This window comes from Herpailurus yagouaroundi, unplaced genomic scaffold (genome assembly GCF_014898765.1).
Source record: "Herpailurus yagouaroundi ecotype Mexico unplaced genomic scaffold, PumYag 28, whole genome shotgun sequence".
In the NCBI taxonomy this organism is placed as follows: domain Eukaryota; kingdom Metazoa; phylum Chordata; class Mammalia; order Carnivora; family Felidae; genus Herpailurus; species Herpailurus yagouaroundi.
This window is the reverse complement of record NW_024412376.1, coordinates 11,602,099-11,627,187: the sequence shown is the minus strand read 5'-3', so window position 1 is coordinate 11,627,187 and position 25,089 is coordinate 11,602,099. Positions and strand designations below refer to the sequence as shown.

The 25,089-nt window shown below is 42.1% G+C and overlaps 1 long non-coding RNA gene across 1 annotated transcript in view; it reads left to right on the top strand.

Annotated features, from left to right (window-relative positions):
* Positions 1-25,089, top strand: part of LOC121041080 (uncharacterized) — a 56,929-nt gene that overhangs the window by 352 nt on the left and 31,488 nt on the right. The window contains exons 2-4 of the long non-coding RNA XR_005795695.1: positions 3,540-3,582; positions 8,260-8,354; positions 10,620-10,670. This is a non-coding gene — a long non-coding RNA (uncharacterized LOC121041080). The remainder of the gene's footprint in view (positions 1-3,539; positions 3,583-8,259; positions 8,355-10,619; positions 10,671-25,089) is intronic.

Sequence of the window (25,089 nt, the reverse complement as noted above, 5' to 3'; positions counted from 1 at the left end):
GTAGAAAAAAATAGTAGGAGAAAATTAATAGACTAAACTTCACCTGGTTATAAGGAGTATTGAAATCTCAATCTCTCTGTGTTTCTTTTTTTTTTTTTTCAACGTTTATTTATTTTTGGGACAGAGAGAGACACAGCATGAACGGGGGAGGGGCAGAGAGAGAGGGAGACACAGAATCGGAAACAGGCTCCAGGCTCTGAGCCATCAGCCCAGAGCCTGATGCGGGGCTCGAACTCACGGACCGCAAGATAGTGACCTGGCTGAAGTCGGACGCTTAACCGACTACGCCACCTAGGCGCCCTGTGTTTCTTTTCTATTTAGTCATCATAATACATATTTTTGTATCAAACCAAAATGATCTCCTCTATTAGACCATAATCTTCTCAAAGTCAAGGATCATTTCTTACCTTGGAGAGACACCATGTTTGCTATGGAAAGCACTGGCATTCAGGTCAGATGGAACTGAGCTTGAATCTTGGGTCTACTGCTGATTAGCTAAGTAATAGTGGTTGTATAAGGCAGGCTCTCTGTGATTTGGTATCCTTGCGAGTAAAATGGAGATTGCACTTGCTTTTCTGTTTGGTAAATATTATATCCAGTATAAATAAGATTACAGCATAGATGTTCAGTAAAGATTTCCTTCATTACCTTATGTTTAGGCCCTTTCTGTTCCTCCTAAGGTCCTGCACTGGGCTTAGAAAACACTTGTCTGGTGTTTGCAGAAAGAATGAACTTTGCTTCATCACATCTGTAGATGTGCTTCTACCCCTTCCTGCCATATTTGAGCTGATTTCTGTAACAATTTAGGTAGCTTACTGTAGTTCCTTTTTACATGACAGCTTTGGGGAGATTTTTACATAGTAAAGGACTTCACTCATGCTACTTTTTCTTTTTTTTTTTTTAAATTTTTTAATGTTTATTTATTTTTGAAAGACAGAGAGAGACAGAGCAAAAGCAGGGGTGGGCCTGAGAGAGGGGGACACAGAATCTGAAGCAGGCTCCAGGCTCTGAGCTGTCAGCATAGAGCTGGATGCGGGGCTCAAACTCCCGAACCGCGAGATCATGACCTGAGCTGAAGTGGAATGATCAACCGACTGAGCCACCCAGGCATCCCTTGTGCTACTTTTTCTTCATTTACTAAATAGTTCATTTGATAAATGGGACATCTGATATGTGCCAAGCTCTTGGGATGAATTACATGAATTTCACCATCATGGAACGTACAGTTGTTATAGGAGAAATGAGTTTTGAATTGCTATCGTATAACAGTAAGTGCTACAGTAGAGGTAAACAGACAATGAGCAGCTCTCATGACCATCTATCTTAGGAGTTCAACATACACCATTTTATTCCATTGTTATGCCATATGATTCTTAGGGTTTTCCCAAAATATGAGCAATCAGATAATGATGTCTAAGTATTTTATAAGAATATTTTTAGAAGAAGACATCCCTATACATGCCTCATCAATATGCTCAAACCACAACTTTCACTTTACTTTTATTTACCTGTCTTGTGGTCTTCTTAAGTAGGAATTAGTCAAAGGTCCCATCTCAAATTTCCTGCTTCATGTAGTTTCAAAAAGCTCTATTCCCAGAGTTCCATCTCGGCTTCTTCCTACTGAGAAGGATCAAGACAATAACAATTTCCACTGAGAACTAATTATGAAGATAGCAGTGAAATTACTATATCAACAGTCCCATTAATGTAATCACTCGAGAAACCGGATGGAAATTAGTGAAAGCTGTAACGTAGTAAGGGATTGGCCCACCGGAAGCACAGGAGTGATCACTGAACCCATCTGGCTCCAAAATCTGACACTCAGTCCTGAGGAGGAGGATGGAAAGAAGGCAGACACTGGACTTTTAGCAAGTCTTTAGCTGTTGAAAAGAGGTGAGGCCATGGAATACTAAATAGTTTAAATGAATTAATTAGAGTTAATACATGGACAAAGCTCAAGACCGTTCTAGAAAGGAAAAAACAAGTTGCAGAATAATATAAAAGACTTCCAAATGTGCAAAACAATGCTCTTTGATATTTATGTGTAGATACTCAAGTAAGAAAACTATCAAAATGACAGAAATGACAAATTCTGAGTTCAAGAGAGTGGTAATTTCTGGAAGGGAGGAAGGATGATGAGATCCAGGTAGGGACTCAAATATTATCATGATTTAATTAAAAATAACAAAGATTTGAAGCAAATGGAAGGAAAATGTGTGAGAATTGAAGCTCTGCCACCCCATGGATACAGCCAAGGTGACAGAGAAAAGTGGATGGAACTGGTTGGGGAGGAGGGACATAAATCCAAGTCTTATCTCTGCTATGCTAGGTTGTGAAACCTCAGATGAGTTTCTTCAATGCATTTCTTCTGGGCTTCTTTTTGTAGGGTGAGGAAAATCAGATTTAGCCATACCTTCTTTAAAGAGTTTCTGTGAACATCCCTTAATCAATGTGTATGAATACATTATGAAGACTGTTGAGTGTTCTCCAAATGAGGGTTTTTTTTTTTTAAGCAACCAATTATAGCTTTAGAGTATATTATGGTTAAGCCAGGAAAAGATTGAGATTAGCAACCAGACTATAGCAGGCAACCTCTGTATTTATCAGCAATATAGAGCTTAGAAAACAGAGTGTTTCCAAAAACCTGCTAATCACTGAAGAAAAATATCCCTAAAACTCTGCGTTATGTTCCACATTCCCACCCACATGCCACCTTTAGGGTTGTCACATCGCTATCTCTGATGGTGCTCATTGGAACCTTCTGAGGGTGTGTGCTTACTGGTACAAAGGGCAGAGTGTGGGTGGCAAAGAACATCTGACATTACCCAGAACTGCAATGGTCTGATGTTACCTATAGCTAATTACCTGATCTTCCTTAAGGGTGTGAATACTTGTGCAAGATTCATTTGGATGCATGAGGCCAAGGGCTCTCTATCCAGACTTTCCCATGGGGAGTAGCTTACTGGAGACCCAGGGTGGATGCAATTAGACCTTAGAGACTTTCACCTGCAGTCTTTCCTTAAAAGATGGTCACTTCAATGACACACTCGTCACCAAGGGTTTTGACTAATGATTTGGGGCTAAGACAGAACCTCTGCCAGTAGTCGTTTTGCCTATTGGTTTTTGTGTTTTTGCATTTGTCTCCACATGTCTGTCTCTATTGGCTGTGTCTGGCTGACCCTTACTGTTCTTTTTAGTTCCTCCCAAGTCTTACCTGTCATTCATTTCTCCCCCCTCATTTCTCCTCCAAGCTTTTTGCTACTGCTGTGCATACTATACCTTGCTTTCTTGGATGTAGTCTCTCTTTTCTCTTTCTTTTTGGTGTGTGTGTGTGTGTGTGTGTGTGTGTGTGTGTGTGTGTGTGTTGTGGCTCTTTCCCCCTTTTGTCTCCTTATTTTGTGTTTTTCTGCATGTTATCTGATGCCTATTGTTTGGGGACCCCAGACTACTCTTTAGATTGGATGGGTTGGAAATCTTTCTCTGTTAAAATGGTTACTCATACTTAAACCAGTTAATACTTTTTCCCTATTGTTCTGCAGGAACACATTTTGTCTGAGTAGAGTGTGCCAGGAGAAAGCAAATGTGAGTCACCGTTCTTTTTCTTCTGTGTGTGCCATGGTTCTGCTTTTACAAGACACCAAGAGTGAGAGAAGGCTATTGTTGTACTGAGTACCTTTTCCCTTGAGATTATGCTGAGTCATGGCTGAGGGAGTTACTTTTCAGGGAAGCAGACTCCAAGAAGGAGTTACTGCGTGAGCAATATGACCTTGCTGTTCAGATATGATTATATGTTGGGAATTCAGAGAGCAGTTCAGTAGACAGAAGAATCCTCATTTCAGGGAGTCATAATTTTCATGGTAGCATGTCCCTGCAGATGGTATCATAAAGAAAAAGAAACAACAGAAAAAAAAAATGGCTTAATTTCTCCGAGATCCTGTGTGGTCACTTGTCCAGCCCATACTTACTACACTGGGACTGTGAAATGAAGATGGAATTTTCTTGGGTTTGTGGAACTAATTAGCTCCCCAAACTGACAAAAACATGAACTGAGGCATTGAAGAATGATGTAGAGGTATCTTTTTTTTTTTTTTAAGTTTATTTATTTATTTTGAGAGAGAGAGAAAGGGAGCACAAGCAGGTGAGGGGCAGAGAGAGAGGGAGAAAGAACACCAAGCATGCCCCACACTGTCAGCATGGAGCCTGATGCAAGGCTCAAATCCAGGAACCATGAAATCATAACCTGAGCTGAAACCAAGAGTTAGAATCTTAACCGACCAAGCCACTCAGGCATCCCTAATTTTATTTATTCTTTAATTTTTTAACTTTTACATTTTTTAAGTTTTTAAAAATTTACATCCAAGTTACCATATAGTACAACAATAATTTCAGGAGTAGATTCCTTAATGCCCCTTACCCATATAGCCCATCCCCCCTCCCACAACCCCTCCAGTAACCCTCTGTTCTCCATATTTAAGAGTCTCTTACGTTTTTGTCCCCCTCCCTGTTTTTTATTAGTTTTGCTTCCCTTTCCTTGTGTTCATCTGTTTTGTGTCTTAAAGTCCTCATATGAGTGAAGTCATATATTTGTCCTTCTCTGACTGACTAATTTCACTTAGCATAATACCCTCCAGTTCCATCCACGTAATTGCAAATGGCGAGATTTCATTCTTTTTGATTGCCGAGTAATTCTCCATTGTGATATAGAGGTATCTTAAGGCAGCTTTCAATGAGCAGAGTGTGGAATTCAAGGTAGCAAAAAAGAGCTCCTGCCTCTCCCCAGGGTCTCCAATTCTTTTTGTCAATGTTGACAAAGGCTGTTGGCTCAAGGCACAGAAGCTTCAGCTGCCAATTCACATGTAGATGTTTCTCTAGGTTTTAAAGTTAGGGTTGTGTCTAAGGCAGCCGTAAACTTTATTCTGATGAGTTCACACACAGTCCCTCCCCCCACGTACACACAGTATGCATCATGCAGCCATGAGCATAGATGCACCCTTACACACAAACCCTGTGCAAAGTGTAGACAGGTTTCCCCTCTCTTTGGAAGTGACCTTGCCCTCATACCATGTCCTATGGGCTCTGATTTGATGCTTGCTGCTTCTTGCCAATGCACCTAAAGAGGCCAAGTGTCTTGATCTCACCTCCACACCCTTTTACTACTCCTCTTCCCTGTGGCCCTGGTTTTGACCCATTCTCCTGGTTGCTGCATTGCTCTTTCTGCTGCTCTCATACGCTTCAAAAAAATGATCTTGCCTCTTCCCACTCAAATCAAAGAGCAACTTTATTGTTTCAAACTTAGAGAGATGGATACAAAATAGTATAATGAAAACCCACATACCCATTATCCAGCTTCATCGAATCTTTATATTAAGCCATATTTGCAGGAGAATTCTTTAAAAGAAATTACATGTTATAGATATAATGGAGGCCTCCTGTGTACTCTTCTCAGATATATTTCCTCTCCCTCCCTCGCTCCCCAGAGGGGATCATACTCATGAATTCAGCCTTTATCATTTCCGTCTATGTTTTTTATATTTTTGCCACATATGCTATGTACCCATAAAAATTATAAAACATTGTTATGCCCATTGTAAAAGTTGATATAAATGATGTCTTGTTGGAAATGTCACACTGTATCTTGGCTCTTTTGCTGGAAGTTGTTTCTGGGATTTATTCAGAGTTGATAGATGTAGCTCTGGCGCTTTCATTTTTAAATGCCAGATGGTGTTGCAATGTCTGAATATAACGTAATTGACCCATTCATTCTCCTGTGGGTGGGCATTAGGTTATTTCCACTTTTTTTGGACTTGTTTTGATTCTATCACATGCAATCAACATTCTTGTACATGTGTTTTGTGCACATATGTTAGAGGTTCTTTATGGCATTTATAGATTTTAAATTTGCATTGTACATTTTCAGCTGGGCTAGATAATGCCAGATAGCTTCCTAACATCATAACAATGCATACTCCTCTGTGAGTATATGGTGTTCCCTGGCTTTCTTCGTCTTTGCTAGCCTCTTCATCATCAGATTTCACATGTTTTGCCAATCTGATGGTTGAGGGCATCTCACTGTTGTTTTACTTTGCATATTCTTCATTGCTAGAGACGTTAATTCATTTTTTCATGTGTCTGTTGGCTACTTGGGTTTTCTCTACTGGAAACTGCCCATCATACTCCGTCCATTTTGCCTCTTGGGTGTGATTAGCACCTTCCCTCCAAGAAAAAGAAAGGGCATTCTGTATTCACGTGTTGACACAGATAGCACATTGTCCAAGCCATAAAATACAAACCCCATCCCTGCCGGTGGTAGGCAGAATTCCCAGCCCCTGGTGCACACACATTTTCCTTCAGTATTCAGCAAACACTAACCTAGGTACTGTTGTGAAGGGATTTTTACACATGTGATTGAAGTCCCAAATCAGTTGACCTTAAAATGGAGATCTTCTGTAGTCCTCATGTAATTCCATGAGACTTTCAAAAGCAGAGAATTTTCTCTGTCTGACTCTAGAAGAAAAGGTCAGGGACACACTCTGGCCGACCTGAAAGAAGGCCAACATCCATGTTGGGAGCTGCCTTATGAAAACTGCACCTGGCAGAGACCACAGGGAGCCTCAAGATCTGAGAGCTATTCCCAGCAACAGCTGGAAGGGAAATGGTGACCTGAGTCCTCTCTTGCAAGGAAATAGATTCTGCTAACAGCCAGTGAGCTGGAAGGAAGATCCTGAACCTTAATTTTTTTTTTCAACGTTTTTTATTTATTTTTGGGACAGAGAGAATCAGAGCATGAACGGGGGAGGGGCAGAGAGAGAGGGAGACACAGAATCGGAAACATGCTCCAGGCTCTGAGCCATCAGCCCAGAGCCCGATGCGGGGCTCGAACTCACGGACCGCGAGATCGTGACCTGACTGATGTCGGACGCTTAACCGACTGCGCCACCCAGGCGCCCCTGAGTCATCTATTTTAAGAGGTATTAGACTTTTCTTCTGTAGAATGAGAGGGTGGGGCTAGTTGATCTGGAGGGAAAATGTGTGTGTGGGAAATTGGCACAGACCTTTGGAGTTTGTCAGTCCTAGGTTTAATCTCTATTCTGCTTTTACTAGCTATGTGGCTTGGGCTACACATTCATCTTCCTGAGCCTCAGTTTTTTCATCTCTAAATTGGGATCAACAAACCAAACAGGTTTGGTGTGAGGATTAGTTAAATGTAAATTTCTTGGACTACACGGATGGTCCCTCCAATATCTCTACTCAATTTTTAAAATTATTTTTAATGTTTATTTATTTTTGAGAGAGAGACAGAGACAGAGTGTGAGTGGGGGAGGGCAGAGAGAGAGACACACACACACAGAGAATATAAAGCAGGCTCCAGGCTTTGAGCCATCAGCCCAGAGCCCAATGCTGGGCCGGAACCCACGAAACACGGTATCATGACCTGAGCCAAAGTTTGGATGCTTAACTGACTGAGCCACCCAGGTGCCCCAATCTCTACTTAATTTTTAATGCACATAAACTTTATAGCAATAAAAAGTATTTTGACAATAGAGGATGCTGATGTTAACTAATGCTTGTTTTGACTACCTTAACGTTTCAACTGTTCAAAATGCCTGATGCCAGCAAGATGTTAACAAGGGTGTGGTACAGGCAGTGATATATGTGTTTATTGTCCCCCAAAAAGGGAAAACATATTTTTCTATTAGGAGATTCCCAATGAATTTCCTTTTTCCTTCCTTCTTCCAAAAGATTCAAGCTCTTAACCTTTATGGTTATGCTATAACCTTTGCTGGTATGTATTAAAGTGGTGGTTCAATTTTATATCACCAACGCCACTCACACACATGGACAGAATCTCACCAGGCTTTGACTCTCCACGGGATCTCATCAGCATTCATAGCTGTTCCTCGCAAATAGTGCCTGTGTAGAGCTCCTCCAGGAGTCCCCTTCCCTTCATCTTCCTGGGGACCCCCAAAGAGCAACCTGAAGCCCTCATGTGCGGAGACACTTCTAGATTGTGGCTCACTGCACCGCTGCTTTGGACTGGGCCCCCACTCCCCGCCTGCCCAGAGCCCTGCCTGAGCTGTCTGCTCCCTCCACCACTCTCAGATCAAGGCCGTGCCCCTTTTAGGCCTCAGTTTTGCAGGTGCCTTGCATTTGTCTGTGAGGTAAGACTAACAGATGGGTCTCACAGCAATGTTGCTGGGGTCCCCAGGGATGACAGATAAGGTGAGCACTCGTTTAATTCATCAGAGTTCTTTCTCGCAGGAGATACACTTGCCACCAAGATGTCTGGGTTCAGATGGATTTGAGGAAAAGCCACCACTGCCTCTCCCCACTCCTCAGGTCTGGACCTGTATCAGGTGCGGCTTATCCTGTCAAAACTTGTGTTAGGGCACCTGGGTGGTTCAGTTAAGCAACTGACTTCGGCTCAGGTCATGATCTCACGGTTTGTGAGTTAGAGGCCTGTTTTGGGTGAGTTCGAGCCTGCCACGGGTAAAACATGAGCCCTGCTGCGGGTGAGCCCCACTTCTCTCTCTCTCCCCCTCTCTCTCTACTCCTCCTGGGATTCTCTCTCTCTCTCTGCCCCTCACTCACTTGTGCCCCCCCCTCAAGAAACAACAACAACAACCTCCCCCCCAAACTTGTGTTAGAGTTCTTCAGAGAAACAGAAGCAATAGGACAATATATATGTGAGGGGGGAGGATTTATTATAATAAGAAAATGGATCATGTGATTATGAAAACTCAGAAGCCCCATGATCTGCAGTCAGCAAGCTGGAGACCCGGGAGAACCAGTGAAAGTTTGAGTATGAAGAGCCAGGAAGGCTCATGGTGTAAGTCTTAGTCTGAGGGCAGGAGAAGACTGATGTCCCCCTCAGCAGTTGGGCAAAGATTGTAAATTCTCACTTCGTCTGCTTTTTATGCTATTCAGGGCTCCAACAGGCCCACTCACACTGAGGAGGGCAATCTGCTTTACTCAGTCTACTGATTTATATGTCAATCTCATCTAGAAACGCCCTCACAGACACCCTGAGAAATGCTGTGTGACCAAATATCTGAGCACCCTGTGGCTCAGTCAAGGTGATGCCTCATATTAACCCTCACAAAACTCTTCAGAGATGAAGTCTGTGGGTGGCCCTGAAATCTCTTCTTCCCTGAAAGCTGTCTTCTGAGCCATGCTGGTTCTCTAGACGTATTTTGTCTATATCTGAATCTAAATAACCAACAATTCCTTATTCTGACACATGTTTAGGGAGCACCCCTCTGGGTCAGGCATTACTCCAGGTGCTGGGGATGTAGGGGGGACAAGAGAAGTAACATTGCTGCTGTCAGGTAACCTGTGCAGTGACAGAGCCAATGAACAAGTACCATAATAAGACAATTATAGAGTATGATCAATGCCAAGGAGGAAATAAATAGAGGGGGTAGGGGATGGGGGTGAGATACTTAGAGTGGCCTACTGTCTGTTTGCTCAGGCTGCTGTAACAAAAACCATTACCAGGTGGCTTAAACAAACAGTTCTCACAGTTCTGGAAGTCTGAGATCAGTGCCGGTGTGTTTGGGTTCTGGTGAGGGCCCTCTTCCTGGATTGCAGAAGGATGTCTTCTTTTGTCTTTAATGTTTTGTTTATTTTTGAGAGAGAGCTTGAGCAAGGGAGGGGCAGAGAGAGAGGGGGACAGAGGATCCAAAGCAGGCTCTAAGCTGACAGCAGCAAGCCCAGCGCAGGGCTAGAACTCATGAACCGTGAGATCATGACCTGAGCCGAAGTCAATGCTCAAATGACTGAGCCACCAGGCTCCCCCAGAGGGATGTCTTCTTGCTGTGTTCTCACATGGGGGAGAGAGACCTTTGGCCTCTTCATTTTCTTACAAATACACAAATCCCATCATGGGGGCTTCATCCAAATCCAATTACTCCCAAAGGGTCCAACTCTAAACACAACCACATTGGGGATTTGGGCCTCAACATGTGAGTTTTGGGGGGACACACACATTCAGTCTACAGCAGCAGGTGAGACCTTCCTGGGAGGAGTCACAAGGAGGCAGATGCAGAATAAACAGGATCACGTTTGCAGAGTCATGGAGGAGCTGCTGATCATGCCAGGTCCTAAAGGCCTTGGTCAAGGCATTTGGATTTCATTCCAGTAAGCAATATGAGGCAAATAAGTTACATGAACTTTGTCATAGTTAGAATAAAGGCTAGGCTAATGTAACAAAGCCACCCAAGAACATTTAGTGGCTTCAAGAACACAGAAATTTATTCTTCTCTCATACTAAGGTCCAAGGTAGGTAGGTGGCCTCTGCACCATGACTGTTAGGAGCCCAGGCTGGCAGATGCCATTCTCAACAAGTGACGTGGAAGTTGCACACATCACTTTCAACTACAACCCATGGGCTAGAACAAGTCCCATGGGCACACCTGGCTAGTAAGGGAAACTGGGAGATCCTTTCTCTAGCTGTCCAGCCATGTATCCTGGAAAGAGGGCAGAAAAAACTGAGGAAGGGCAGTACAACGGGCCTGGTGGAATTTGTCACATCTTGTTTGGTGATGCTAGAGGAAAGTATATCTGTATTAAGTTTTATATGATTTCTCTGTTAATTGATAATTTTTTTTTGTTTGCTCCAGGTGTCATCTGCGAAAGGAAGATGTATTCTATTCTTGGAGTGAAGCCTTGGGGTAAGATTCAAGGTTGTTGATGGTGGGGGGAGGTGTTGTCAGGAGACAGAAGCTCAGAACACTACCCGGGGCTGTAAGTTAATTGAGCAGAAACAATGATTTAGTCAATTGTCATTCGAGTCAGATATGTCTGACACACTCTATCATCAAAGCCAAGGCATTTTGGGAGAGAATGATTATTCCCATTCATTACATGGGGAGATTTTAGACACTTCAAAACCGTTGGATTACAAAGTTGCTGGGGCAGAACCTGCGAAAGATAAAGTTATAATTGAAAGCTACTTATGTGATATATTTAAAATGAGTTCAACGTTCTACTTCTAGGCATGTTAAGAAATCTCAAATAATTGTTTTTGGCCAGAGCTAAATTTTGAACCCCTAAGACAGATGGTTCTGACATGCTCTCACTCAAGTAATGTTAATGGTTTCTGTTTATTACATGCTATCACCGAGTTCCTTCTGCAGGTGTGAGGATGACAGGCCCTTGTAATCATTTTATTTAAACCTCACAATATCCCTGGGTAAATTCTGGATTTAGCAAATAAAATACAGGATGCCAGGTGAAATTTGAATTTTATATAAATAATAAATAATTTTTCATAGTAAAAGTATGTCCCCAATATTGCATAGAACATACTTATAGTAAAAAAAAAATGTTATTGAAGTGGCTCACCTGGGTGGCTCAGTTGAGTGTTCAACTCTTGATTTTGGCTCAGGTCATGATCTCATGGTTCATGAGTTCAAGTCCCACATTGGGCTCTGTGCTAACAGTGTGGAGCCTGCTTGGGATTCTCTCACTCTCTCTCTGCCCCTCCCCTACTCTCTCTCTCTCTCAAAAATAAATAAACTTAAAAAACAATTAATTTTTTAAAAATGTTATTGTTTTGAAATTTAAATTTAACCAGACATTCCTGTGTTGTATCTGGCAACCACACCTGAAAAGTAAGTGGTACCATCCTCATTTTTCACATGTAGAAATGGGAGATTCAGGGAAGCTTAAGTGGCCTCCTTGGGTCATATAGCCAGTAAGGATGAGTACAGGATTTAGACACAGTCTTTTGGATTTTTAAGTTCATGACCTTGCCAGCACATTGTGTTTTTATCCTTTAGAGTGCTCCTTGATACCCTGCGGACCTGGCCCTAACTTCCCTCCAGTCTTACATCACCTCTCCTGTGCTCAGCTCCAACAGGACTCTGCTGGCTGCCAGGGCATCCCTGTCCTCAAGAAGCTCCCATCCATTAGAGGCCAGAATCAGGATAAGAATCCAGCTTATTATAGTACAAAGTGTTAGGTGAGAGGGACCAGTTGAGGAAATAATTTAATCCGTAGTAAAATACTGTTGATTGGGTGGTTTAAACAAAGGGAATTTGTTTTCTCTCTGTTCTGGAAGTTGGGAAATTCAAGATCGACGTGTTGGCAAGGTAAGTTTCGTTCTGAGGTCTCTTTTCTTGGCTTGCAGGTGGCCACCATCTCACTATGTGCTCATATAACCAATTCTTTGTATACATGCTATGGGGGGGGGGGGGGGGAGAGAGAGAGAGACAGATATATATATATTGAGCGAGAGCTCTGGTGTCTTTTCCCACAAGGACATGAATCCTATCAGATTAGGGCCTCATCCTTATGACCTTATTTGACCTTAACGACTTCCTTAGAGCCCCCCTCTCTAAATACAGCCACACTGGGGATTATGACTTTAACATACAAATTTTGGGGGGACATAAACATTCAGTCCATATCAGAGGGACAGTGAAGACTTCGTGGGGCAGGTGACATTTAAGCTAGGTTTAGAAAAATTAGCAGGCATCAACAAAGGAGGAATAAAGATGTTCTAGGTGGAGAGCAGAAAACTATGTGCTATGTTAGAGGAACAGTGAGCAGTTCCGGCTTTGGAGCATTGACTTTCAAGCTTTTGTCTAGCTTTTGTGGACCAGAACATCACCTGGGAAATTTGTTTTCAATTCTGCATCAGTACATGGGCTTAGCAGTCTGCAACATGACCAGAAACCAGGTGATTCTGTTACAGATGGTCTACCAGTCACACTGAGAAACTTGTTTCCAGAAAGCCCCCAGAGATGAAGCTGAATGGGCAGATTGCACCAGGTGGTGAAGAGTTTTTATGCTAGATTGAGAAGTTAAGATCTTATTTGAATGACAACTTTAGACATTCCTAAGGACAGAGATCAAGATGAAGGCTCCTCAAATAAGAATAGAGGTGTTCCTTGAAGTTTCACTTTGAAAAGATTCCAAATAATAAAACTAGAGCCACACTGATAATTCATCTCAATGGGATCTGGGACTAGGGTTAATCCCAAGGATCAGCTGGAGATAGGGATGCTGGCCAGATGTGCTGTGGGTTGACTGACTTTTATTTATTTAAAAAAATTTTTTTTAATGTTTATTTATTTTTGAGAGAGAGACAGACAGAGCATTAGCGGGGGAGGGGCAGAGAGAAAGGGAGACACAGAATCCAAAGCAGGCTCAGGCTCTGAGCTGTCAACACAGAGCTTGACATGGTTCTTGAATTCACAAACCGTGAAATCATGACCTGAGCTGAAGTTGGATGCTTAACCGACTGAGCCACCCAGGCACTCTGACTGACTTTTAGATGCTTGGCTTCTGTCTGTCAGAGCTTGACTGAACATATGTTTCACTCTGGTAGAATTTTCAGCCAGTTGAGCCAGAAAACTGGTGAATGATTTTTTCAGGCTGAAGAAACAATGTATTTGTCTTAATACTATTTTGAAAAAGAGCATCTAGTGGATTAAACATAATGATAATATAATTCCTGTTTTCTGATTTATTCATTTAAAAGTTAACTTTTGTTATGAATAAGCACACCCCTCTTTAAGTAAATTAGGAAAACACTAAAAAGTAGAAGAAAAAAGTCACTCATTATTACTTCCCAAACAAAATACATTACTTTTTTTGATTTTTAAAATTTAAAAAAGTTTATATTTTATTTATTTTTTTTTAATTTTTTTTTCAACGTTTATTTATTTTTGGGACAGAGAGAGACAGAGCATGAACGGGGGAGGGGCAGAGAGAGAGGGAGACACAGAATCAGAAACAGGCTCCAGGCTCTGAGCCATCAGCCCAGAGCCTGACGCGGGGCTCGAACTCACGGACCGCGAGATCATGACCTGGCTGAAGTCGGACGCTTAACCGACTGTGCCACCCAGGCGCCCCATAAAAAAGTTTATATTTTAAATAATTTCTTATTTGATGTTGTTTCCTATTTGGACTGGCTGTTTGCAAATGTCTCCAGCTTATCTCAATGAATGTGACTTTTTAAAAAGTTGGACCTGAATTGATGACCTAGTTTAAATTATATTCAATTTGACAATATCTACTGAATGCCTGCCATCTGCATCGTTTTGAGTTAGATCCTGTGGTGGTTACAAAGATTAACAAGACATAGCACTTGACTTAAGTAGGTTATTAGCTAGTGAGACAGCCAGACCCGTGTAGAACACGATAGAAGGATAATATGGCGGTCAACAAAGAAACCAGCTAATTCCAGTTGAAATGTTTATGTGTAGGGTGGAAATGAAGTACACAAACAGAGGTTTTTGAGAAGTTCCACTGAGCTGGAACTGAAAGGGTCCCTTGGCATTCAAGTATAGTCTGAAGAAAGGAGAGCAAATATATGAGACCACATGGTACTGGTCTTGGCAAGTGTGGTCATCATGCTTGAGTAAGTCATGAAGTAGAGAATGGGTCCATCTGCATTCTGAGTGGCTCTCCCTGCAAAAAAAGAAGAGTCAGTGAAGGAGAAGAGATTATATTTCCCATGGGGTGTTGGAAAGCAGTGAGGGTCTCTGGGCACAGAGATGATGGCCAGGGCAGGGAGAGGATGTGCAGGGAGAGTGATGTGGCAGGGAGGTAGGGAATGTATGTGTGTGCTCATGTGTACACGTGTGTGCAGTGCGTGTGTATGTGCACGAGCTCATGTGTGCGCACGTGTGTATGTGTGTAAGCAGAAAAAGGGAGGGTGAGAGATTGATTTTTTAGCAGTTGCTGTTGTGAAAAACATTTGATAAAGAGAGACTCTAAAGAGGATTCTAGAAACCTTTCCCTTTAAAAAAATTTGTTTTTACATTTATTTATTTTTGATAGAGAGAGACAGAGCACAAGTGGGGGAGGGGCAGAGAGAGAAGGAGACTCGGAATCTGAAGCAGGCTCCAGGCTATCAGCACAGAGCCTGATGTGGGGCTTGAACTCACAAACAGCGAGATCATGACCTGAACCGAAGTCAGATGCTTAACCGACTGAGCCACCCAGGCACCCCTAGAAAGCTTTCTATATGACATACCTTATAAACTCCATAAGCCACTTTTTCTCACCTTTTAAGAGTATCCTTGAAGAATGTAGTGTCAGATAATTGCTGTTTTGGGATGAGTTGACATGCAGAGTCAGATGGCCCATTATAGTCTGACTTCCTGTATGTTTTCTAAGATTGGGCCCTGAAAACTTTCCATTGATTGAGATGTATTTTCATTTTCTTGTTCTCTCACACTGGGTCAGTTATCTATTGCTGTAGCAGAGCACCCCAGATCTCTGTGGGTAAAAACAACTGCTTTGTTGCTTGTGAATCTGTGGGTCAGGAATTTGGGCAGAGCTCTGTGAGGACGGCTCATCTGTTTCATGTGGTGTCATTTGAGATCCAATATACCTCCCTCACATGGATGGAGTCCCAGTGTGGTTGTCAGCCCAGGGATCTTGGCTTTCTTCTCTCCCTATAATTTCTCATCCTTGAGGATCTCTCCCTCTATGTGGCCTTTTTCTCTGGAAGGAGATCCTGGACCTCTTTACATGGTGGTTGTATCAAAACAAAGAGCAAGTGGAAGCTGCAGGGCTCTTAAGATCTAGAACCTCACAATGTCCCTTCTACCACATTCAGTTGACCAAAGTAAGTATCAAGACCAGTCCAGATTCAAAGGGTGGGGGAATAGACCCTGTGTCTTGGTGGGAGATGCTGAAACATGCTGTGGTCATGATTTCCAATCCCCCAAATTTCCCAACAGCATTCCCAGGGGCTTCTTTTTACCAGCCCTGGCCCTGCCCTCCCAGCGAAAGTCTCCAGGTTCTCAAGCAGGCAGCCTCAACCTGGGGTCCCACACTTGCTCGACAGCCACCCCAAACCTTCTGCGGATGGGATGGGGCCCAGAGTAGAGACTCCGTATGTCGCATCTTCACGGGTCTCCTCTCCCCTTCCAGGAAAGAATTCAGTTTCCTGGAGAATTAGGACATCCCAAATTGTGTTTGGGTTACATATATATGTAGTAAACTCCTTTTTTAAAAAGCCAGGGACTGGGGCGCCCAGGTGGCTCAGTCAGTTAAGCATCTGACTTCAGCTCAGGTGATGATCTCATGGTTTGTGGGTTTAAGCTCCACATCGGGGCTCTGTGCTAACAGCTCAGAGGCTGGTGACTGCTTTGGATTCTGTGTCTCCATCTCTCTCTGCCACCCACCCCACTTGTGCTCTCTCTCTCTCTCTTAAAAATAAACATTAAAAAAAAGGCAGAGACTAATAAGCACAACATTCATGATGACGACTGCCTCTTGGGGGCTATGGTGAGGAGGCGGGGAGCTGGAATTAGGGAGAAGCTATCAGTAAAAAGATATATGTATGTGTGTGTGTGTGTGTGTGTGTATGTGTGTGTGTATACACACATACACACACACACACACACATCTGGGAAAAGTTCAAGCACTAGAGAAATGTACAAAATAAGTAAAAGTCTCCTTCCATTCTCAATCCCCAGCCTCATAGGTAACTACTGTTAATAGTACCCTTCTGATAAATTTTCAAAAATATTTTATGCACATTTCAGGCAGAGGGAACAGCCTCCATGGGTGCCCAGAGGCAGAAAGGAGCTTGGTGTGGCATAGAGCTGAGCAGCGAGTGTGCCTGGCGGAGAGTGAGCTGGGGAAAAAGAGGCATAAGGCCTTGAAGCCATGGTGGGAAGTTTGGATTTTAAGCGCACACAGAAGGGTTTCAAACAGAGGAATGAATGGATCTGATTTGCATTTTTACCAGGCTCACTTGGCTGCTGTCGCAGAAGAGCTTCAAGGGACTTCCTCTATCATTGACAAGTCTTTACAATTTCTGATTGAATTTGCAACCTATTAGCTCAATCGGACATCAAATGGGCTTTGACTTGCATATTCCCAGAATTAAAACTGACTTAAATTTAATCACTGATGTTTTCTGCTGCTTCTGATACAAGCACATCACTTTGACTTATTTCTCTTCTATACTTAGGCACTTGTGTGTGCTCATTCTGGTTAGTACAGCAAGACTCAAAAATCCCAGTGTGGGGCTGCAAAGTCCTTTAGGACTCCATGTAAGTGACACTCCTTCTTATCTCCAGGTCATCCTGGGTATCTTTTCTAAGAGCCTGGAACACAAACCCCACCCCTTCCCCACACTAACCTTGTCCATACAAGCCTTATCCATCTGTCAGCTTCAGCTTCACCTCACTTCTTTCCAGAAGACTTTGCTTCACCCCAAAACACTCCCGCTTGCTATGTGTGCCCAAACATCCTGCCCTTCTCCTTTGTAAGACTCAACACTTCTGCACTTATTTAATATCTGTCTTCCTTGTTAAGCAAAAGTTCCATGAGGCTGGGGTGTTTTGTTCACTCTTGACCATTCTCTGAAAGAATCGTTTTGTTGAAAAAATAGTTTCCCTGTTTATTGTTGTCTGTGTGGGTCTTGGGGCCTCGTCCACCTCATTTATCATTGTAGTGCAGCACCTAATAGGCCCCGACACAGAGTAAGCTCTTCCCGAAGTTATGAATGAGAACACAGGTGTTGTGGAAAGGGGGCGGGGGTGGAATCACTCATGCCTGTGTGCCACTCCCAGGTCACCTCTTACAACCTCTTACGCCTCTTAACTTGGCCAAGTCTCAACCTCTTGGAACCTTAATTTCTTTACCTGTAAAAGAAAAAATTAAGATGGACTAATTATGCTTCAGAGGATCGCTGTGAGAATCAAATAAGGTAATAATTGTAAAGTGGCTTGTTCTCTTGAAGCCTGCTGAGTGCCCCTTACCTCCCCGTTTTAAGGATTGTAGGCTTCCCAGTTGGGAGGGTACTATGGCAACACTCCTGCCCTAGCCCTGCTGAGACGCATCACCTGCCAGAATCCAATTTCCTCTTCCTCAAAGACTTTACAGTCAGTCGCTGTCTCTTGGCCAATTTTTTCCCTAAGGGGTCTGCCCTCTGCGATGTGAAAATTAGCTCCTTCGCACCATTCTGGGGACCCCTACATTGGACCCTGCTGGTCACAACCAAAGGGGATTTTTTCCCCATGTGAAGGATCCTAGGAGTTGTCTTGCAAACAGCACTAAATTATGGTGAGTGGCTGGTGTCAGTTTCATTCATACAGCACTGCAGTCACCCTGTAAGCCTGATAATTATCTTCATTTCACAAATTTTTCTGTTGTCCCTTCTCAAGGCTAGAAAGTGGTGGCACCAGGTTCTCTGGTTCTGGAGCCCTTGCTCTCACCCTAAACCAGAGGGCTGATAATAAAGCACTTACCTGATGGTGCTGGGTGCTTGACCCTAGGGGGGAGTATGGAAATATCTCTGAGAGGATTTTATTATTTTATTTTATTTTTTTTTGAAATTTATTGTCAAATTGGTTTCCATACAACACCCAGTGCTCATCCCAAAAGGTGCCCTCCTCAATACCCGTCACCCACTCTCCCCTCCCTCCCACTCCCCATCAACCCTCAGTTTGTTCTCAGTTTTTAAGAGTCTCTTATGCTTTGGCTCTGAGAGGATTTTATAGTGACAGGACATCAAGGTGAATTGGCCTCATTTCCAAATTCATCTGATTGATTCACAATAAATGTCCACAGTTTTGATCTGGATTTTTGAGCCCTGCATGATTTTGATGATAGACTCCTAAGGCTGTGATTCTGAATTGATGGCTCCTACTTTTAAAAAGTGTGGTGTCCAGGGCCATCCAATAACTTCTGAGGACTCTTTGTTTTTGGAAAAGTGATCTATGGATGTAGTGAAGTGGAGTTCTTGGCCATAGTTTTCCTCATTTGTTACAGCTTCTCTGCTGTCGAGGCCTCTCTTTGCACAACTTGTTCCCATCTGGTGCTAGAAGAGTGTATTAGTCAAGGTTCTCCAGCGAAACAGAAACAGAATACACATCTCTGTCTCTGTCTTTCTCTCTCTCTATCATCTATTTATCATATCATATCATCATATCAATCAAACGTATCTATCTATCATCTATCTACCTACCTATGCATCCAACCACCCATCTATTTAGATTTATTCTAAGGAATTGGCTGATGTGATTGTGGTGGCTGGCAAGTCTGAAACCTGTAGGGTAGGCTGGCAGGCTGGAGATTCAGTAAGACTTGATGTTGCAGTCTTGAATCTGAATTCCACAGGGTAGCAGGCTGGAAACTTAGGTAGAAATTCTGTGCTGCAATCTTGAGAAGAATTGCTCTGGAAAACCTGTCTTTGCTCTTAAGACCTTTGACTGATGCATGAGGTCCACCCATATTATGGAGGATAGTCTGTTTTATGCAAAGTCTACTGACTTAAATGCAATCATATCTAAGAAATAACTACACAGAAACATCTAGACTGTGTTTGATCAAACAACTGGGTACTAGAACCTACCAAATTGACACTTAAAGTTAACCAAAAAAAAAGGGAACGTGTCACACTCTGACCCCAGTGTCTGTTGCTGCTATCCATGTTGGTTCTCCTCTCCCCCACCTACTACCAACAATTTTGCCAAAGTTTGGATGACTCCTTACTTTATTTTTTCCTTCCAGAATAATGATGGGGGCACTCTCTTTGGCTTTTACATGTTTCCTGCCACCCCACCTGCTCAGCTTACCACCTACAAAGCTCTGAGGTTGCTCTAAGGTAAATCAGATCATTTTGAATACTTCTATTTGCTATACCTGTCCGAACTTTTCCAATTAACTCTTTAGGAAACTTGGACTGTCCAAACCATCGTCTCAAAGTTTGTCCAGATACCAAAAAAAGACAAGGAGAGTTAGTATTAATTCCGTGTTTATAGTTATTATGGTTAATATGTTGTGGATAAAAAATTATGATAAATAGAATCATACATTCATGTATGTTTATGAGTGTTCTATGGAATCCCTCTTTTAATCAGTATTTATAGAATATTTATAATATGTTTATGCCAATTCTTGCATACATTTTTCTTGTAAATAATTAGAGCACTATTTTATAGGTAGCAATCTTTGCTTTCATGGTATATTAATGGTACTCAATCAACTTCCAGTTATAATATGGTTTTCACATGGAAAATATAATCTGCTTTATGATCTTTATGAAATAATTTTTCAGAATTCATTTTAGCCATCATGTGGGTGTCTAGTGTACTTTTCACTTCTGACCTTGGACCTCCCTTCCTTATTCTACCAGAGGCTTAGCTTTCCTCCAGCATCATTGAAGCCCAGCATCTAGTTATCTCTGGTGTAGCTTGACAGAAAGTAGCACAGATATATTTTACTACATACCTATCCTGAGGATCAGATTTAATCCATAAAAATGGAATGTTTGCCTTCTAAGAAGAAATTTATATTTTTCTTGCTTTCAGAAGGAAGCCTCAAGCTAACATCCCTGTACATTTTAAAATGAAAAAGAGTCTTCAAACAAGTCTTTGAATTCACCTTTTAGGAAAAAGCCATGGGTCCTCGTTACTAATTTATTTTGAAAGGAGCTTTCCATCAAATGGAAGCAGTGTTTGTGAACATTCTGAGTCATGGGAATGGTAAGGCAGTGCAGGGTGATCCCTGAACAAAGGGAATAATTGTTCAATGAAATGCAGATTCAGGCAGTTTTGAGGCATATGGAGCTTGGAAAGAGAGATGTAGCAGTAGTCCAGGAAGACTTCAGAGAGAAATAAAACTGGCCTTGTATAGGTACGCTTGGTGTGAGAGGAGAGGGGAAGAAAAGCAAGAGCAAAGTGTTGAGTGTGGCTGAAAAGAGAGAGCTGGGAAACGGGCCCCACAACCTGGAGGGGGCTCACAGAAAAGGTTAAACAAAGGTGGTGACGCTGGCCGTGGAGCCAAATGAAGGACATGATTTCCTTTACACATCAGGTGTAAGGGGGGGTTGGGAAAGGTTCTTGGAAGAGACCAAATGAAGAGCCTGTTTTGGAAGAATGAGTCTAGATGAATTTGAGGGGCAGAGATATATTTGAGTTATGCTAATATGGTAATTAAGGCTTAGTCTAGTTGGCAATCAGCCCAAAGACTCTACCCACACCAGAATCAGGACTCGAACTCATGTCCTTGGACTCTAGGTCTGGGTTCTCCTGGGTGGGAGGGTTGGTAGAAAGATAGCAGTCATCAGGTACCTGACAGACACCTCCTGTAAGCAAGGCATGTGTGAGAGGGAAAGCCTGCTCATTTATTTCCTTCCTCATTCTGGAAAAAACTTGTTATTTGTTCCTTGTTTTAGGATATGGTTCCCTTCACATGGGGCTTTTAAAGAATTAGAAATGTTTCTGGCAGGCAGCTCATTCCCAGATTCTTTCTCCCTTTAGTGAATCAAAGATCTCTATGGAAGGCAACACAGTTGAGGAGCTCCTAAAAACTGGATTAGGAAATGTGGAGCACGAGAGGAAAAGGGTGTGGGGGTGCAGCATTTACTGATTGTTCTTTTTCATGGTGCTCAATCTTTTACACATTTGTACTCACATCACCCCATCAGGTTGATGGTTGCATCCTCATTTTGCAGAAGAAGAAATGAAGGCTTACATATCTTGGTCCAGAACCAACTTGGAATTCTTGGCCATGAGTCAAGCCAAGTAAAAATTCAGAGTCAGAATTCAGATTCTCAAGATTCCCGTACCTTTACAAGGAAACAAAATATCTGGGAAAACTCTTCCTCTTACAGTTAGGTATTGTATTTATGTTCCTTCTTTTCAAAAAAGAAAAAAAGAGTATATATATTTTTTTCCTTGGGAGAGGAGAAGGTTCTGTGGAAAGAAGTAAGGGAGAGACTCAGTCCAGAATTTGGGGCTTTGGAGAATGGGGTTGTGTTTGTTTGCTCAGGGCTCCTGAGACAGTACCCGTTGGAGCTCTTAGCCAGAAGACCTACAGAGGGAGAGCAGGATTCCAAAAGCATCAAGAGGGAAAAACACAGAGCTTTAGGATTGGGGAAGTACACCCCTTGTACCATTGCCTGTGTTCTGCTTTTATAAGGACTGGTAAATCTACTACTCAAAAGATGGGAAGAGACTCTTTACACTTAGAGGTATGGCAAAGAAGTAGTTAAAACAGTGGTTATTGGCCTGTGGGTTGGGAGGACTCCTTTGCTTTTAATTTTGAAAATTTAAGCAAGTTTACAGATTAAAGAACCTCATAAATGAAACATTTTCTTTCTATTGCTACAGTTTCATCTTGGGTCTGTCAGTGCTGGTTGATTAATGTTTGCGTAGACACAACCTTTGTGGGTGCAATCATGTGTCCTGCTTTTATCACTTGGTATTTTTCAAACACATTCCCAGTGTTAAAATCATTTATCTATTTGACATTATTTGCAGCTTCAGAATAGACCAGCCTATTGATTTATTATCCTTTACAATTTCTCTAGTTTTGGTGGGGGTAGTGGTTGGGGGTGGGGAGTGGTGGTACATGTCGAGGTGAGTATTTGAGTTATTTCCAAACTTTCAGTTTTCTGCATGAAACCACTGTGAACCTCTTTGTACAAATTATCTTTTTTTTCTTGGGGATTTTCCTGGAGGCTCTTCCCCAAAGTAGAATTACTAGGTCAAAGAATGCAAACACTTTTATAGCACTTACTAGATGGTTTGGAAGTATTTTGCAAACAGTCGTCACCCTCCCTTTCCCCTTCCTCCAATGATAGAGATATAGTTAGCTCTGTATTTTGTTCAAATCCTTTAGATTTTCCTATGTTTATCTTTTCTATTTTAACTGAAAATCAAGTAAAACTCAGATGAAAACGTATGTAAAAGTACCAAGAAATCTACAAGTGAAGGTCGTTATGTTTAAGATCAGGAAAGGCAAGCGATTATATGCCTTGCAGGTGTCAGGCACGTCTTAAACTTCACCTTATTTAATCCAGTCTCATTGGATTCTTATTTGACCTTGCGAGGTAGGAGCCCACCTTTAATGCAAGAAGAAACTAAGATCCAGAGACAGTAGGTCATTTTCCCAAGTCACGCAGCTAGGAAATGGCACACACAGAATTCTAACCCAGGTTGGTTTGATTCTGAGTCCAAGCTACATCCAGGTTAGAGTCCTCTGGGACCGTTTGCTGTATCTCACTGGCTGACAATAAATTGAAGACTTTTTATTGATTCATTGATCGATTGATTGATTTTTTCTTTTTCATTTTTTAAAAATATAATTTATTGTCAAGTTGGCTAACATACAATGTATACAGTGTGCTCTTGGTTTTAGGGGTAGATTCCCATGATTCATCACTTACAACATCCAGTGCCTATCCCAACAAGTGCTCTCCTCAATGCCCATCATCCATTTTCCTCTCTCCCTCACCCTCCATGAACCCCCAGTTTGTTCTCTGTATTTAAGAGTCTCTTATGGTTTGGCTCCTTCCCTCTCTGTTATTAACTATTTTTTCCCCTTCCCTCCCCCCATGGTCTTCTGTCCAGTTTCTCAAGTTCCACATATGAGTGAAAACATATGATATCTGTCTTTCTCTGACTGACTTATTTCACTCAGCATAATACCTTCCATTTCCATCCACGTTGCTGCAAATGGCATGATTTCGTTCTTTCTCATTGCCGAGTAGTATTCCATTGTATATATAAACCACGTCTTCTTTATCCATTCATCAGTTGATGGGCATTTGGGTTCTTTCTATAATTTGGCTATTTTTGAAAGTGCTACTATAAACATTGGGGTACGTGTGCCCCTATGAATCAGCATTCCTGTATCCTTTGGATAAATTCCTAGTAGTGTTATTGCTGGGTTGTAGGGTAGTTCTATTTTTAATTTTTTGAGGAACCTCCACACTGTTTTCCAGAGTGGCCGCACCAGTTTGTATTCCCACCAACAGTACAAGAGGGTTCTCATTTCTCTACATCTGCACCAGAATTTGTTGTTTCCTGAGTTGTTAGTTTTAGCCACTCTGACCGGTGTGAGGTGGTATCTCAGTGTGATTTTGGTTTGTATTTTTCTCAACATTTATTTATTTTTGGGACAGAGAGAGACAGAGCATGAACGGGGGAGGGGCAGAGAGAGAGGGAGACACAGAATCGGAAACAAGCTCCAGGCTCTGAGCCATCAGCCCAGAGCCCGACGCGGGGCTCGAACTCACGGACCGCGAGATCGTGACCTGGCTGAAGTCGGGCGCTTAACCGACTGCGCCACCCAGGCGCCCCATTGGTTTGTATTTTTCTGATGATGAGTGACGTTGAGCCTCTTTTCATGTGTCTGTTGGCCATCTGGATGTCTAAATTGAAGACTTAGACCCCCCTTGGAGGGGGGTTCAAGGTAGATGTGTTAATTTGCTAGGGCTGTCATTACAAAGTACCATAGCCTGGGTGGATTAAACAACAGAAATTTATTTTCTCATTGTTCTGGAAGCTGGAAGTCTGAGATCAAGGTGTTGGCAGGGTTGATTTCTTCTGAGGCCTCTCTCCTTGGCTTGTAGATGGTCATCTTCTCACTGTGTCCTCATATGGTCTTTCTTCTGTGTGTCTGTGTCCTAATGCCTTCTTCTTGTAAGGACACTAGTCATATGGGCACAGGGCCCACTCTAATGACCTCATTTTAATTTAGGTTAATTTTTAACCGAATCTTTAGGAGATAATCTTTAAAGACACTATCTCCAAATACGGTCCCATTCTGAGGTTCTGTGGATTAGGATTTCAACATAGGAATTTGGAGGGGATAAAATTCATCCCATAACAGTAGATAGAATTAATTAATTCCTTACTTCAGCCAATTTTAGTCAATCAAATTGTGTGTACTGAATTTATCTGAAACAGAACTACTTTATAATTGCATACTACCTTGGATTTACAGTGGATTACAGATTGGACACACCTTGCCATTTCAAGCCTTATTTAACAATGCTGTGAGGCATATAGGAGAGATGTTATTAATCTTCTGAAGAAACTGAGGCTTAGAGGTTTCATATGACTCATTCATGGACAGATTAAATTGGGTGTAGTTTTTGCTATTCTTGCAGTAAAAAGTAAAACCTGGCATTTGCATATGAAATGTATTGAGTAAAATATGTTGAGCCATTCTCCAGAATGCTGTACTATATACCTTAGACAAACTATTAAAGACGGGGGGGGGGGGGGGCAATATAACCAGAGTTTTTTTTTTTTTATTTTTTTTTTTTTTTAAACTTTTTTTTTAAATTTATTTTTGGGACAGAGAGAAACAGAGCATGAACGG